Genomic DNA, 13,573 nt, shown 5'->3' on the forward strand with positions numbered 1-13,573 from the left:
TTCAGGGTCTCACCAGCAATCCTGAAAACTTTCTATTCAGGGACCATAGAAAGTGTATTGACTCAGTGCATCTCAGTGTGGTATGGAAACAGCTCCAATCAGGACTGCAAAGCACTACAGAGAGTTGTGCGCTTAGCTGAGCGCATCTCAGGGTCTGCTCTCCCCTCTCTGCAGGACATCTACCTCAAACGCTGCAAAAATAGAGCTGTTAAAATCATCAAGGACTCAAATCACCCTGGTAACCAGCTATTCACTTTGCTTCCATCTGGTAAGCGCTTCCATAGCCTGATGGCAAAAACTGAGAGACTCAGGAGGAGCTTCTTCCCCCAGGCCATCAGGCTCCTAAACTCTAACTCTGTGTCATAACATCACTTGACTCCATGTAAATATCACCATATCAATAAGCTATTCATAATTTTTTCTACCTCGTATTGCTGCTATTTAAATACCCTGTACAACTTTTTTACACATTCTTTTGCACATTCCTTCTTATATTATTATTTAAGTCAACAACATACTGACCTGCACATTTATATTTATATTTTTAGCTTTTAGTTTATTTTATTCTTTTTTATTTTTTCTACTTTTCTTTTTCTTAATATTTATGTACATTCTGTGTTTTGTATTGTATATAATTGCACTGTCCTTTGACATACACTCACCTAAAGGTTTATTAGGAACACCTGTTCAATTTCTCATTAATGCAATTGTCTAATCAACCAATCACATGGCAGTTGCTTCAATGCATTTAGGGGTGTGGTCCTGGTCAAGACAATCTCCTGAACTCCAAACTGAATGTCAGAATGGGAAAGAAAGGTGATTTAAGCAATTTTGAGCGTGGCATGGTTGTTGGTGCCAGACGGGCCGGTCTGAGTATTTCACAATCTGCTCAGTTACTGGGATTTTCATGCACAACCCTTTCTAGGGTTTACAAAGAATGGTGTGAAAAGGGAAAAACATCCAGTATGCGGCAGTCCTGTGGGCGAAAATGCCTTGTTGATGCTAGAGGTCAGAGGAGAATGGGCCGACTGATTCAAGCTGATAGAAGAGCAACTTTGACTGAAATAACCACTCGTTACAACCGAGGTATGCAGCAAAGCATTTGTAAAGCCACAACATGCACAACCTTGAGGCGGGTAGTCTACAACAGCAGAAGACCCCACCGGGTACCACTCATCTCCACTACAAATAGGAAAAAGAGGCTACAATTTGCACGAGCTCACCAAAATTGGACGGTTGAAGACTGGAAAAATGTTACCTGGTCTGATGAGTCTCTATTTCTGTTGAGACATTCAGATGGTAGAGTCAGAATTTGGCGTAAACAGAATGAGAACATGGATCCATCATGCCTTGTTACCACTGTGCAGGCTGGTGGTGGTGGTGTAATGGTGTGGGGGATGTTTTCTTGGCACACTTTAGGCCCCTTAGTGCCAATTGGGCATCGTTTAAATGCCACGGCCTACCTGAGCATTGTTTCTGACCATGTCCATCCCTTTATGACCACCATGTACCCATCCTCTGATGGCTACTTCCAGCAGGATAATGCACCATGTCACAAAGCTCGAATCATTTCAAATTGGTTTCTTGAACATGACAATGAGTTCACTGTACTAAAATGGCCCCCACAGTCACCAGATCTCAACCCAATAGAGCATCTTTGGGATGTGGTGGAACGGGAGCTTCGTGCCCTGGATGTGCATCCCACAAATCTCCATCAACTGCAAGATGCTATCCTATCAATATGGGCCAACATTTCTAAAGAATGCTTTCAGCACCTTGTTGAATCAATGCCACGTAGAATTAAGGCCGTTCTGAAGGCGAAAGGGAGTCAAACACAGTATTAGTATGGTGTTCCTAATAATCCTTTAGGTGAGTGTACATTTCACTGCTGGTTATACTCTGTATAATTGTGTATGTGACAAATAAAAATCTTGAATCTTGGATGAAAAAGAGCTACATGATAAATTACGCCATATTCTGCCTACTGATAATATACTGGTGTACACTCACCTTTGTAGCGGGTATTACTCATCCACTTATGTTTGTGTCTGCACAACAGATATACAAACACAACAGAGCCGTATTTGTTTGATCAGTCTCTTAAACGCTGGCTATAATTTGTAGTAGGTGTAAGGCCTTGCTTAGACAGGAATGTGCTCGCATTCTGTCGTATTTGTCATGTGTGAAAAAGATCGATGGCAGTAGATCTAAAGATTAGCTGAGTACACTGTACCAAGATTTTTCACCTTTGGCCAGCAGACGCTGGAAATCCAGCAGGAATTTACTTTCAAAGGTGCTACACCTGAGCACACTTGTACGCAAAACACAAGATTAACTGTGCCTCTCTATTCTGAGCAACATGAGTATAAAGCAAAACAACTCAAGGGAGACTCTAATGAGGTTAAGGAAGTGAGCGGGAGTGATAATTCTACAAAGCTATACACACATACTGTACAACACAACAACAGTCACACATAATTTAGCTTTCATATAAATGAAATAAAACATATAAACAAATATTATATATAAACTTAAAGATGTAAAAAATAAAATTTAAATATTATTTAAATTATAAAAAATATATACACAATAAAATATAGTTTTTAAAAATGTATTTATATAAACAATAATTTACTTTGTAAAGTTAAAATACAAAACTAAGTTAAAATCCAAAAAATAAATATAAATAATATTAATTAAAATATGAAACATATTTAAATAAAATATACAATATACACTAAATAGAAAATAGAAAAATTTAAAATATAAATAACAGTAAAACTATACTTTTCAATATTTGTATTAAAATAGAACAAATATAAATAAAAATTAAATTAAAATATAAAAAAACATAATACACTATAAACTATACAAATGTTTTAAGTAATAATAATAATAATAATAATAATAATAATAATTATTATTATTATTCAATAAATATTGAAAAATATGGAAAAATATTGAACCCTTGAATAATGTCATGCAGTTTTCCCCCCAGCAGCCTCGTAGGACAGAAGAATCCGAGAGTGTGCATTTTATTATGATGTTCATTGCAAACACAATAATGTGGGTCATAAAGTGGGCGATTCAATTCCTACTCATGCCTGATTGGCTTGTAGCTTTTGATGGTAAATGGCAGGGTGAAATCCCTAACAGCTAGCATGTAATTTGGCCGTCCCAAATGTGGACGGGCACAAGCCTTACACATCATGTAAGAAATCTAACCTTGGCATTCCTCCGAACGTCTTGTCAGAGAAAGAATGAATGCATTGCCCTCTGGCCTCTCTCCTCCTCTGGAAGCAGAATACAAAAGCACTGCAGTCAGAACAGATTCTTCAGTCTTAAACATGTTACTGTGGCTTGCCGACTGTTGTAAAAGTATAAAGCAAGACAGGGAAAAAAGATTGTAATCGTAAAAAAAAAGAAAGAGCAGAAAGGGCACGGATGCCGAGCTGAATATTATCCCCAGAGTAACACAGGCGCGCCTTCTAGAATGACTCTACGGCTCGGCGCTGTTATTTTATATGGATGACAAATTGCAGGTATCTTCTCTTGGCATTTACTAGGCTCAGATAGGGCATGCTGCCAAAGTCTGCAGTTGGGTCTGAATTCGCCCGACTACGCCATCTGAAAAAACACAAACACACACACACACTGTGCAGCGTGACACTCACTTTTATGAGAATGCATTACTGCAAGCTGACATATTAATTATAAGACTATAATAGCTCATGCACTGATGAATGAGGTGCTTTTTTGCAAAACACGGAAAAGACTTGATTTTGTCCTAATGTTAACTGACAAATTAGGCATGCCAGTATGTTTTTGTTTTTAACAGACACTATAACCACACCTAGAGTATGCACTGAATTTGGTCTCGGTAGTTTATTTATCTGCATGTATCAGAAAATGATGGCACAGTGCTGTGAAAAGGTTTTTTCCCCCTTATTGTTTAAATTTTTTTGCATATTTGTCACTCTTAAAAGATTCAGATCATCAAACTAATTTTAATATTACACATAGATAATGCAAGTAAATACAAAATGCTGTTTTTAAATGAGGATTCCATTTATTAAGGGGAAAAAAAGCTGTCCAAACCTACCTGGCACTTCGTGAAAAATTAATTGCCCCCTCCTGTTAAATCATGAAAGAACTGTGATTAACCACACTATTTTAGAAATCTGAGTTAAATTTCACAAGACACACGCAGGCCTGATTACTCCCAGACCTGATTACTGTGCCCGACCTACCAAAATTACGCCAAGAGCACAACGACAACTCATCCAGGAGGTCATAAAAAAACCCAGAACAACATCTAAAGAACTGCAGGCCTCACTTGCCTCAATTAAGATCAGTGTTCATGATTCAACAATAAGACAGAGACTGGGCAAAAACAGCATCCATGGGAGAGTTCCAAGACAAAAGCCACTGCTGACCAAAAAGAACAAAAACGCTCGTCTCACATTTGCCAAAAAATATCTTGATTATCCCCAAGACTTTTGGGCAAATATTCTGTGGACTGAGACAAAAGTTGAACTTTTTGGAAGGTGTGTGTCCTGTTACATCTGATGTGAAACCAACACAGCATTTCATAAAAAGAACATCATACCAACAGCCAAACATGGTGGTGGTAGTGTGATGGTCTGGGGCTGCTTTGCAGCTTCAAGACCTGGATGACTTGCCATAATTGATGGGACTATGAATTCTGCACTCTATCAGAAAATCCTGAAGAATGTCCAGTCATCAGTTTGTGACCTCAAGCTCAAGTGCACTTGGTTTAAGGCCCCGATACACTTCAAACGAAATCGAAGAACAAACTGATATGACGTCATTTCGAACAAAATCAGGCCGAAACGAAGTTTGTTTTGAGTTCGTTTCGGCAGTTCGATACAGCTCACCAAAGTGAACTTTCTGGGCAGTTTGTTTTGGCTCCTAAACACCTTTGAGCTACCATTAGTCCGTGGCGATTACACAATCGGTGGGTGTGTTCTGGAACTCCACCTTCTTTGGCGCACAATTTTTTTTCTCCGGTTCGTTTCTCATTCAACAAAGGTCAGGCAGGAGAACAACATCTCCAAGTCACTAGCAACATAAATACAGTGTCGAATAATTGCCACAAATATATCCACATCTGTACAATTACTCGCGGGAAGACTTTAAAGATTCAGAGAAAGCATTTAATTCCTAGAAAGAAATCGCAACGAAGCTTGGTGTCAATGACCCAGAGTTATGCAAAAAGCACCGTAGAGAAACATCAGATGCAATTTTACAAAGCCATGAAAATAATGAAACGAAAGAGTAAAGATATAAAGTAGCAAGTACCAAATACATGTGTTTTAAATAAATGTTACACTATACTGCTGCTGCTGCTGCTGTTGTTCTTTCAATAAGCAAATTTAAAAGGTATACAGTAAAAGAAATGCCATTACATACAATAATAAACCTTTGTTTTTATCAAATTATGACAACACATAAAATTGAAAAACGTGTAATAATTTATCCAGTTTAATAAAAGACCTAGATACACCTTCATTGAATTGTTGTTGTGTTTAGGGCATACGCGCGAGCATCGCGACACGTTTACATTAATCTACACCCTGCCTCCAGCAGCGCGGGGTGTTGGAATGCTCAATAACAGTATACCATCGCTCAGTCTTTTCGAACTTCTTTTTGCCCCCAAACGAAGAATGAAAACGAACTTAATGATCCCAAACACACCAGCAAGTCCACCTCTGAATGGCTCAAGAAAAACAAAAGTAAGGTTTTGGAGTGGCCATATGGTGTGGCATGTTGTGGCATGACTTTAAGCAATCCATTTATGCTCAAAAACCCTCCAATGTGGCTGAATTAAAACAATTCTGCAAAGAAGAGTGGGCCAAAATTCCTCCACAGCGATGTGAAAGACTCATTGCCAGTTATCGCAAACACTTGATTGCAGTTGTTGCTGCTAAGGGTGGCACAACCAGTTATTAGGTTTAGGGGGAAATTACTTTTTCACATAGGGCCAGGCCGGTTTGGACAGCTTGATTTCCCTTAATAAATGAAATCATTATTTCAAGACTGCATTTTGTATTTACTCGGGTTATCTTTGTGTAATATTAAAATTTGTTTGATGATCTGAATCTTTTAAGTGTGACAAATATGCAAAAAAAAAAAAAAAAAAAAGGAAGGGGGCAAAAACCTTTTCACAGCACTGTCTGTCTAGATTGCTGCTGTCTTGACAGCCTTTCATTGACAAAGCATTGATGTAAGCAATTCCTGTCATATTAGTGTGATGTGTAACATTTGCAAGTGTAGATTAGCACTCTGAGGAATACTTGCCCATTGTTTGAGGCTGCATCTGGTTATGGCAGTTACAACTAAGTACACACAATGATACTATAGACTGATACTGTACTTTAGCACACATCAGAGAGGTTACTTCCACAGAGCAAGATTTATTTGTAAATCACCGACTCTACCAAGACTATAAAGGAGCTATATTATGCACTTCTGTAGCAGTTTCTGAAGTTGATTTATAGGCCTGCACCTTTAAAACTTCTAGAGTAGGTTATGATTGCCTGACCGTGAAATGAATAATAATACCAAATTGGTAAATGCTGAATAGCTGTTGATTTGTGTAAATGTGGTTGGTCATGTGTGCTATTGGTTGTGATATCATAACCATTCAAAAGTATTTTTTTTTCTGTTACTATATATACACACACACACCTATGTATATATATATGCACATACACACAGTTTTTTTACAATCACTTTGCTACTATTTTCAGAACCTTGATGTCATTTTTCACAACTCTAGACACAACTGTTATCACTTGTAACACAGGCTGTCTAATGTTCAAAACATTGTGCATTCACATCTTTAAAGAAATCTTGCACAATCATTGGTTCAAAAGACAAATTTACTGTGAAATACCATTGAAACATAACTATAGATCACCCACACACAAGCAACCGACAGTTTCACGGTCATTGTTCGTACAATCATTAAATATTGTAGAACAAAATAGGTGATACAGTTTTCATTATGGTACTACATGTACAGTAAATACATCTCTGTAAAAGTACTGCAGGAGTAGAGAGAATACTACAGACACAGTGGACTCATTGAACAAAGTTTGAAATATATTGATGCAAAACACTACAGTACAATCACAACATAGGTTTTATTTGAATCAAAGCAAAAATACAGTAATTAGCTATGAATGGAGTTGGCCTGGTCACAATTCTACAGGGAACATTTTAACAGAGTAAAAAAGACACTTGGTCAAATCACCTATTCTGTGATACACATTGGTATGCAGTCATTTGACAATTGAGAGTAGCATAATGTTTAGTGCATGCTGATAACTTACCGGTTCTCATTGCGGAAAGTTATGATTATTGAGGCCACGGTTAACCTTCTGAGGTTTGGTTGTATCATTGTAGCCGCCTCAGTCATTGTCATGCCATGATTCATATGGTCTACAACTATTGCCCGAATTTCATTGGACACTCCATGCTGTTGCTGCCGCTGTCTTGGTCCATGGCCTTGTCCTCTACCATATTCCCCCACACCTCTCAAACGAGGCCCACGACCACCTCTCAGAAGGGGGGCCAGTCCCCTGCCATTCCTTTGACCAACACGTCTTCCTCGTCTTCCTCCCACCACTGCATGACCTCCATTGTGACCTGGATCACCTGCTGGCTCCATGTTACGTATCACTATGCTCTTGCAATTGGATCCCAATCAACTCTTTATATACTCATTCCACAATGTGCACTCAATCATCAGTAACGAGTTGGCAGAATTGGACAAGCAATTACAAGGGCCTGCATCTATACAGTGCAGTACTGTCAATACTTTAAATATTCTGAAAAGGTGGTACAGTATTTGGGACCATAGACACAGTGTCTGATGAAGCATTATTATAAAATATTAGGCTACATCCATGGATATTGTAGTCTAATTGGTTCATGCTCCACGCTAATTGGTGACAATGAATCTCATTACAGTATCGTGAAACTTTCATGATTTAAACATGGAAGATTGTTTGTCTGTTTCCATACAACTATGCATTAAGAGTAATGCAACAGTTACTTATCATTTTGAGCAGTTGTATCAATTGATAGTTAGATCATTGTAAGGAAATGAATAGACACTCATTTGAAATGTAATGTGTGAATTGCCTTTTGAAATAGTAGTACTTTGATGTCAAGTTGTGTCATATTGAACAGGTGATTTTTGTTGAATGAACAAATTATCTAAGTTTTATGTGTATTGTATCCAAGCAATTGAGAAAAGGGTTAGAGTTTTGAAAAATGTGCATTTTGATCATTGGTTGTGAGTTTTGTGTCTAGAGTTGTGAAAAATGACATCAAGGTTCTGAAAATAGTAGCAAAGTGATTGTAAAAAACTGTAAATTTACTGTCCTCTTCTGCCGGTTATTTATGTCGCGGATCTGAGGATCCTCTAATATTTCTGCAGATATTTAGTGGATGCAGATGTGTTTTACTGGAACAAATGGATGAAGAAAGCGTCTGATTGGAGGGTTCCTTTAAGATGATGCAATCAGTCATCCTGTCACAGTCAGTGCACGGAGCTAAAGCCGTAAAACGTAATAAAGATCTGGATATATCTGGCCCTCATGAGCAAGTATGCTTGTCTGATTGCTGCTGGCAGACCTGTGGCTCCCTCAGGCAATGAAACTCTCTTCTCCTCCACAGTTTCCTTCTCTACGAACTGCCAGATCATGCTGAGCCAAGACAGAAAAACCAACAACTGCGCTGCATGATGAAAGCGGGGACAGTGGGGGGCTTCCCATAAACGACTCTCCCACTCTCTCCGCTGTCATTCCCATTTCCACAGAGCACCATTACACACGTCGCTCTGATATGAAAGGCATGCTGACATCTCTCTTGACACACATCTGCGTATGTCTGTGTGTTTGTGTATAGTTTAGTTCAGGTGTGTGACTTCTCCCCTTTTTCAAGGCCTCTTTCTAAATCATGTATGTCTTGTTCTTTCTAATACAATTGATTCTTGAACATAAGGCAGCTGTATGACCCACAGTCTTCACTCTTAGCCTTTAACTTAACACCAGCGACCCAGAAACTGACCGGCGAGCTGGCCTGATGTTAGAACTTAATATGATATTTGTAATGTGATATGAGTTATTTCTATAATGTGACTTATTTCAGATACAAGTTATAAACCATTTAATGAGGGTAAATGTAGAGTGCAAATTGATTGAATTGTGAGAAAAAAGAAAACAAATTATATATATATATATATATATATATATATATATATGATTTATCTGTGCACTTTATGTAAAATAAGGAAATTATTATTATTTTTATTATATCCCAGTTTCACAGAAGAATATTAAGCAGCAAAAGTGTTTTTAAATTACATTTATTTTTAATTACAATTATTACAAATTATTACAATTATTTCTGAAGGGTCATGTGTGAAACTGGAGTAATCGGCTTTGCATCACAGAAATAAATTGGATTAGAAAATATATTCAAATAGAAAATGGTAATTTTAAGTAAATATAATAATGTAATAATATTTTAGAACATTAGTGTTTTAAGAGACTTCCTAAGTGAGTATAAGAGACTTCTTTCAAAAACATTAATAAAATCTAAATTTTTCCAAACTTTTGACTATTAATGAATGTTATGTTATATGATATAAAATATTCTGATGATAAATTATATACGTATATATCAGAATCAGAATCAGAAAGAGCTTTATTTCCAAGTATGCTTGCACATACAAGGGATTTGTTTTAGTGTCACAAGCTTCCAATACACAGAGACAACAACAACACAGATAATAAAAAATAAGATGAGAATAAAAAAAATACACATATGTATGAATAAACAAAATAGTATAATAAATGGAAAAATAAAATAAATTTTATGTACAGTTGTGCTATAGATAGAATAAGACGTATAGGGATGTAGGATGTGGTGTAGTAACAAATAAATAAGGTTATTGCACAATGGGACATTTAACTATTCATAAGGTAGATTGTGTATATATATATATATATATATATACACACAGACAGACAGACACACACACACACACACACACACACACACACACACACACACACACACGCACACACACACACATACATACATATACACACACACACACAAATATATATATATATGTATATATACACACACACACACACACATTTACACACACACACACACACACACACATATATATATACATATATATATATATATTACATGTCCATCCTTCTATTCTCTAAACCACTTTATACATCGGTTTGATGAATGGATATATCATGCACATAACCGAAAACATTCTCCAATACTGCTTTGATATTATATAGAGATTGTGTTGCATAACAAATTTGTGGTGAAGTTTTCCAACCCCCTGTGGTCTCCGTTTAAAAGCAGCACTGTAGTGCAGACCAGTGACTTCCTGCTGGAGAAGATGTATGGTTATGCAATGCCCCAATAAGAGCAAATAAATACAGCAAAGGCCCCGTAGCAGCCCGGCGCTTACTCATTTGATTCCAAGGACAGCAATACACACAAACACTCTCTCATACCAGGACAAGCTATTTGTTTTCCTCCGGGCTCTCTGCGTTTGTTCTGGTTTGCGTGGAACGATGAGGAAAGGCCTGAAAAATCCATGTGATCTGACTCTGGCTCTTGCGGCGGAGCGTTTTTGCACATGGAGCCCATCAGAAGCTAAATGAGCTGTTAATACCACGTTAGCTGAGCTGGAAAGAGCGTTACGTTACTGTGCCGCCGCGGACTCGGCCAGAAAAATCCATGTAATATTACCCCTGCAATACAACTTTTTAGTGCCTATGTGAATTTGGACTCACAACGGTTAAGATAAGTCAATATAATCTGTTTTTTGTTGTTGTTTTTGTTAAAAAGGCTTTTATTTCAGGAAGATTGTAGACAGGGAATGTCATTTTCTTTGTGATAAAGATCTGGAAAGAGTGCTTGTTAATTCTTCAGAGTGTTCATATGATCTTGAATCTTGGCAAAGCGTTCGCAGGAGGCGGGCAAGTTAAAACCCAGCTCTTTTCGATAACACAGAGGTGGTCTTACACACCTCCTCTGGAGGCCCCAACAGTAACATTGGTCAACAGAGAGACAGAATATCAAAGTGAGGTTTCATTTCTGCCTCAGGCAGTCATCTCAGTCAGACACTTACATAGCCATTAATTTGTGGGCCAGGAAACATTAGCAGCAGAATGTGTTTGGACAGAAATCTGGTTATTTTAGGGGGGCTGCTATTCGGGTCTAACACATTGCATGCAGATATTAGCCTACATTTTTTGCTTTGTTTTTGTCATGTTTCTGGACTTATGTTTGCTAAGGAAGTGAACAAACTCTTAACTCTAAGTATAAAACTTTGGTATATAACTCATCTTGCATTGTTTGTGCGATATAAATGGTGACTCAAAATGTATGATTTATTGAGAAGGGGTGTGCATTTATGTTAACACTGTGCAATGCATGATTTTAACTCTTGTGCTGGGCTGAACATCTGAAAACCTTATTTGGTGATCCAGATCAGAAATGACCGGCTTTTTAAAAAATGCTTGTGAATTTTACCGTATTAACACCAAATGTTGGATTCAATCTTTTCATCAGCTTATCAAATTTTATTTTATTTAATTTGATGGAATGGAACTTATTCGTCATAGGCCTCAATAAGCTGAGGTTACGCACCTCAATTTTTGAGTGATACAAGCATTATTTGTGGATAATTTTGGCAAAGTTCACGCAAAAACTGATGTAGTTGTCATACCCAGTGTAAGCAAAGTCTGCAAGTTTTAGTACGATGCGATAACATTAACATTAATTAGGATTTTCAGAGAAAAGAAAGTCCTCTCTGGGTCAAAATGACCAAAACACAACATTGAAAAATTAATATTAAGTATGATTAATTAATGCTTTAGAAGTATTTTTTTTTTGTATGTTAACAAACATAACCTTCATGTAAAATGTTATCGCTATACTCTATGCTTTTGGACTGACAATTTTTACCTGGTGAATATTTTGCATCAAAGTACCATATTTAGGGTCCACGCTGTCATAGAAACTTGTAGGTGGACTCTTTTGGCTTTTACTAATAAGAAACCATCCAAAAAATGTTAGCAAATGCATAGCAATGTGCTAAAAGCACTTCGAAACCACATTGGTCTGGCATCCACTATAACACTCTAGTAACTGCATGAACAAGTTAGACTTTCTTCTAGTTAGCATAATAGGTAAAACTGAACTTGTTTGTGTTTTGTACAGATCATATGACAGCACTCAAACAAATACATAGACACTCACACAGCAGGAGGCCGTGAACGTACGATATAGTGATATTTTTTGGCTGCTGACAGTCTATTGTCTGCTCATTGCTTTAAAAAGCGACAGGAAGGAGCTCAGCTCTGTTCTACTGACACCTTTTGGAAAAGTATAAGCTGATCCTTATCACTACCGAAGCACGTGTGTGAAATTGTTAAACAGTATGTAGGTCATTCAATAGCTGCAGCACTAGAAGCCCCAGCAGAAATTCCCTTCATGCCAATTCAAACACATTACACATCGCAGCTCTTCCGCAGGGACACTGGCTCTCCAGGGTGCAGTCAGGCGGATATGATCTGTGAGTTCGTTAACAGTGAAGTCAGCAGAGTTTTTATTCTTCTTTAGTTCAGCCCATGTTTACAGAAGATTTGATAGGTAATGCACCGTCTCTCCCACATACAGATGGGAGGGATTGACTGATATGAATCAGTTTGGATTGACTGAACACTGACTTCGGTCATTTACATTGAAGTACATTTTTGTTACTTTGTCTTTAGTTTGGATTAGGCTACTTGCAAGTTTTAAAGATTATATTTGTATTTCTGCTGCATAATACTTCAGCATTTTTCTTCTCCCTTCTCTTTGATTGTATCAATCAAAAATCACTTTTTGATTGATACAAATGAAAAATTTTGTTATACTTGCAGTTAAAATTATATAGTTTTGTGGGGCTATAGTGATTGCACATTCATCTGACTATTTATTTAACTATTTAACGTGAAATTTAATGTAAAAATAAAAGTTTTTCTTTTAACTAAATTCAATTGGCATAAGCATTCCTAAGGTAGATTTGAAGAATAAATCACTGTCCCTCTGAGTGGCAGCGCTTGTGGGTAAAAGTGTGATTGATTCCGTCCTCTTAGCCTCGGCTCAGCCGCTGTGAGTGAGCTGACACAGCTGATGGATGGTGGAAGCTGCTCAGCCCAGCAGGCCTTGTCAGGCTTCACCTCTTTCTGCTGCTGGAATTAGTGAGGTGAAACCTTAAACAGTCAATGAGAGGCAAAATTTCTCAATTTTCAAAACTGATAATGACCTGTTCTGAATTGCTGGCAATGATACGGTACTACAGATCAATTAACATTTGGCCGTGTAGGATCTAGAAATGATGGTGAGCCAGACCACTGTCCGTTAAAGAGACTGTTTTAGGCATTTATTTGTGAACCTGGACCACAAACCCAGTCATAAGTGTCAATTTTTCAAACTTCATCATCTGAAA

The sequence above is a fragment of the Barbus barbus genome (genome assembly GCF_936440315.1).
Source record: "Barbus barbus genome assembly, chromosome: 5".
In the NCBI taxonomy this organism is placed as follows: domain Eukaryota; kingdom Metazoa; phylum Chordata; class Actinopteri; order Cypriniformes; family Cyprinidae; genus Barbus; species Barbus barbus.